The sequence below is a fragment of the Procambarus clarkii genome, chromosome 50 (genome assembly GCF_040958095.1).
Source record: "Procambarus clarkii isolate CNS0578487 chromosome 50, FALCON_Pclarkii_2.0, whole genome shotgun sequence".
NCBI lineage: Eukaryota > Metazoa > Arthropoda > Malacostraca > Decapoda > Cambaridae > Procambarus > Procambarus clarkii.
This window is the reverse complement of record NC_091199.1, coordinates 16,069,945-16,075,366: the sequence shown is the minus strand read 5'-3', so window position 1 is coordinate 16,075,366 and position 5,422 is coordinate 16,069,945.

Below are 5,422 nucleotides of genomic sequence, written 5' to 3'. Positions count from 1 at the left end.
GCTCTCCTCCCCCAGACCCCTAACCAACAGGGAGAGGAAGGGAGAGGTTCCCCATGAACCTCCTCACCACACATGTAGTATAACCCAGGGCTCCCTTACAATATATATATTTTAAATAATAATATTCAATTAATTCATGTATTTTAATCATAAGTACTTGTCAATAAGTGCATAATTAATATTTTGCTGGATAGTAACAATCGCGATGTTTAGAAATTAATTCACCCGATTTTCCTGAGATCGATTGTTTTTAAATTCAAATTCAAATGTTTATTCAGGTAAAGTACATACATACAAGGTGTGATACAAATATTGATGGATTTAAAGATAGTTAGTACATACAATGCCTAAAGCCACTATTACGCAAAGCGTTTCGGACAGGTTAGTTTAGTTCATTTATTATGCACCCCATACCCATCCCGTGGGCGGTAGTGGAAAGGGTTACAGAAGCACATATGTGATGGAGTGCGAAAAGATACGTGAATTTAGAGACAATTCTATAACCAATGTTCCAGCGATGTGTCAATATTTCATTCAAAATGATCTGATCATTTTGATCAGATCCAAAAATCTGCTCCAAAAGAGCACCACCGATGCAATCATTAGTCTCCTTGACGTTATCTACTCAGCCCTTGACAAAAATGAGTTTCCGATTGGACTCTTCATTGACCTAAGAAAAGCCTTTGATACTGTTAATCACAACTACCTCTTACTTAAACTCCAGCATTATGGAATCCGAGGCCTTGCCCTTGACTACATCCGATCCTATCTTAGTGACAGACACCAATATGTAACCATCAATGATACAACTTCTTCCACTCTACCAATTACCGTTGGAGTGCCACAGGCCAGTATCTTAGGACCTCTTCTATTTCTTATATATATGGCCACTGCTTCGCAAGCGGGGATGTTTCTGATGGGGGAGAAAGAAACATTTGCGCAGCGCTTCCCGCGGCGTTGCACGGGCAGTCTGGGGCCGTATAAATACGGGGGCGCAGAGGGGCTCTGCCCTCACTCCGCCTGCCCTCACAAAGGCCTCTACGGCCTCTTGGTCGGGTACATTATGTGTTATGTGGTCTCTCACTTATTAGTTACTCTTTGTGTCCTGCCTGTTATATCCTAGTGTTATATAATTACTCCACATTTGCACTCGGCCTTAATTCTAGTACCAGTTAAGCTTTAGGTTTCTGCAGAATTAGTTTCCATGTCACTATAGGCTAAGGTCTCATACTTACTACGGGTGTACCTTTTAAGTTATATCTAGTCCTCGGACTTGGAATTGTTACTGTTAATTCTTACTTTATATATTTACATGTTCTGCAGAATTTAATCTTCAATAAACTTTAAAGCCCCATACTGCCAGTATCTTTCTCCCCCTGATCAGAAAATAAACGATCTGCCTAATGTCTCTAATATTCTCAAACCTATATTGTTTGCTGACGATACTACCCTTATCTATTCAGACCTCAACCCACATACACTAAATAATGTTGTGAATAATGAATTAAAAAAAGTCCACTTATGGATGTCAACGAACAAACTAACATTAAACATCGAAAAGACTTACTACATCTTATTTGGAAGCAAATAATAAATAAATAAATAAATAAATGTTTATTTAGGTAAGGTACATACATAAAGAGATTTTACAAATAAATAAATAAATAAATAAATGTTGATTTAGGTAAGGTACATACATACAAGAAATTTTTACAAAGATTGGTTGACTTATAGGTAGAGCTAGTACATACAATGCCTAAAGCCACTATTACGCAAAGCGTTTCGGGCATGAAAAACTTAAATGACAAGCTTAATACTAATTGAGCATAAAGAGTAGAATGAAAACAAGAAATGAAAACATAGCTGAAAAAGCAGCACAAATACAATTATGTCCACAAACAGCGCTCTTTAAAAAAAAACAGACATTGGTTGACAATAGAAGGGTAAGGTAGGTTACAGGGAATTTATTAGGTATAGCTTCGTTTTTATCTTAAACTGGTTGAGAGAGGTACAGCCTTTAACATGGTTGGGAAGGTCATTCCACATTCTGGGCCCCTTGATTTGTAGAGCATTTCTAGTTTGATTAAGTCGTACTCTAGGAATATCAAAACTGTATTTATTTCTGGTGTAGTGCTCATGGGTTCTGTTACAACCTTCTATGAAGCTTTTGAGGTCAGGATTGATCCAACAAACAAAGTTTGTTGGATCATCAAATCATCAGTTGGATCAGCAAATCATCAAATGCAATTCAGCTACAGATAGACAACATTAACATCAGTAATAAAAATGATGGCAAGTTTCTTGGCCTATTCCTAGACAAGAGACTCAACTTCAGCACCCACATTCAACACATAACTAAGAAAGTCTCTAAGACAGTTGGTATGCTCTCCAAAATCAGATATTATGTTCCTAACTCTGCTCTCCTCTCACTATATTATGCACTAATCTACCCCTATCTTAATTATGGTATCTGTGCATGGGGGTCTACCACTGCAAACCACCTTAAGCCCATCATCACCCAGCAAAAATCTGCTATCAGAATAATAACTAACTCTGCTTTCAGACTCCCTTGACTCAGCTCCCTTGTTTAAATCCCTAAACTTGCTAAATATTAACTCCCTCCACACATTCTCTTGTGTCAACTACATTTACAAAACCCTGTTCTTAAATGCAAACCATGCACTGAAACTCTCCCTGGACAGGGAGAGTAATAGGACCCATTATCACCACACCAGAAATAAATATCTCTTTGATATCCCCAGGGTCAAACTTAATCTGTGTAAACACTCTATGCAAATTAAGGGACCTAGTCTATGGAACTCACTCCCTAGTGAATTGAAAAACTGTAAAACTTTTGCCTTATTTAAAAGCAAAACCAAAAAGTACCTAATTTCATCTTCTTAGTTTCCTACACTGAGCTTTAAATTTGCTCTGTACCCAGTGTTACCCAATCTCCTAATTTTTATGTAGTATCAAACAACCTTAATTATCATTGTGTTTATTGCTGTCTTCTTTTATGTGCTAGCCATATGCTGTATTGTGACTACCAATTTTTGTCAACTACCATTCAAGCTGTCATTGCAATCAATCTTATGTTGTTTCTGCTGTATTGTGCCTACCAATTTTTGTCAACTACCATTCAAGCTGTCATTGCAATCAATCTTAGCTACCTATGTGTTTTAATATACTGTACCTACAATTTTCTCTCATCTTCTTTTTTTAATTCCATGTAACTGTTATCATTTTTTTGTCTATAAATTTTGCAAGTATTTACCTACTTAAAATTTTCTTAGATTAAGGACCTGCCCGAAACGCTGCGCGTACTAGTGGCTTTACAAGACTGTAATTACCATATTATGTATCCTCACATTCCCAATGTACATTCTTGTATATGCATAAATAAATAAATAAATAAATAGATCTGCTACCAGAAATTTTAGCCAAATATCCCCAGTTTGCTAACTGTAGGTAGTAACTGAGTGATTGTAACCTATCCGCCGCTGCTCACTGGATGGGGGGCGGTGTGCAGGACAAACATATAAATTTTGACACTAGCTCTCCACATATGTCAGTTGCTTAATTTAGAACCGGTACTTGAGGTCGATCTCGAACCCATTGTTGATGTGACGACTTATATTGAATTTTGTAACTAGCTCATCAAGATTGTAACTTGGTTAGCTAAATGAATTGTGGGGTTCAGTCCCTGAGTCCATTATGTGCCTCTGTAACCCTTTCCACTACCGCCCACAAGATGGGTATGAAGTGCATAATAAATGAACTAAACTAACTAGAAGCACATAATGGGCTCAGGGACTGAACCCCACAATTCATTTAGCTAAGCAAGTTACTTAATACAAGTTACAATCTTGATGAGCTAGTTACAAAATTGAATATAAGTCGTCACATCAACAATGGGTAACGTAGATATATGACCGAACCTAATCAACGTACCTACCTAACCTATCTTTATAGGTTAGGTTAGGTGGCAGAAAAAGTTAGGTTAGGTAGGTTAGGTAGTCGAAAAACAATTAATTCATGAAAACTTGGCTTTTTAGGCAAATCGGGCCTTGCATAGTAGGCTGAGAAGTGCGTTCTGGCTACTAGGTACGACATATATATATATATATATATTTTCTGACCAGGGGGAAAAAGACACAGGCCGAATGAGCTTAAATTTTTTATTAGTAAATTAAATTCTGCAGAACATGTAAATAATATAAGTAGGAATTAACAAATGTAACATGTCCATGTCTGAGGACTAATTAACTTAAAATGTACCCCCGTAGTAGTAAGCATAGCCTAGACATGGCAAACACGTTCTGCAGAAACCTAATGGCAGATGAAATATAATTAGAACTAGGTATAACAGTCAGGACACAAAGGGGGAATAAAGTGTATAGACACAACACTTAACGGAGCCCTACCAAGACATAATGGGAAATCCTAGAATTAACAGGCGGGCAGAAAATACCTAGTGACTGGGGAGAAGTTTTTCCCAGGGCGTGAGGCCGGCCGCCAAGGAATAAGAAGTGTTTCCTGACTCTTACTAGCACCTAGACTGGGCAAAGGATTAGCTGCGGACAGCGGGACACTTGGGGACCGGCGCTGCACCCCCACCGCAGGCCAGCTGGCCGGACCCCCCCCCCCCAGAAGGGCGAGGCCCGCTGGTCGCAAGGAGGCCTCAGAGTGGCAGAGCAACAACGTCCCGGACGTAGTCAGCTGGGGGGGTCCAGCTGGTTGCCTGACCCGCCATTATCTCCGATGGCGAGCCCGTCAAGAGAGCCGAGTGGCCCTGTCAATTCTAAAGGTAAGAGGGCGTGGTCGGCTGAAGGCGAGCCTAGCTCTGCGAGGGCGGCGCGAATTAATCGCCCTGAAGAAGTGTTGCCTGTTCCTTGGGGCACGGGCCGGGTAGAACTTGCCGGGGGGCGCTCGCTGGGCTAGGGTATGCGTGCGTCCTGCGCTGTGCTTGTAGGATCCGAAGAGTGTTGATTCCTGACCATGTAAACGATACCTGGTCCAGTCGGAGCGTGCGTCGATTTTTTGTCGCGTAGATCACCTCCCCCTGGCTGAAAGATATAAGGCAGTGTAACGGTTCTATTGTTACGTAAAGTATGGTGACAAATATACACAGACACTAAGATATATATATATATATATATATATTTGGTCGAATATACAGAAGTACACAGGTGATACTTTGGTGTGAGTTGAGCGCACTGAGCGTCAGTACAGTATCTCGCAAGTGTCTGCTCTAGACCACACTTGAAAGTAGAATCTGGTTAATGTTTGCTATTCTGCTGCTTATATGCTCGGGCAACACCTCACCGTGTTGCCCAGGCAACGCCTCACCTCATTCATCTCCAAAGGTTGACAGGAATATTAACAATGCATTTGGAGCGAGTATATTATTGGGATATTCTAC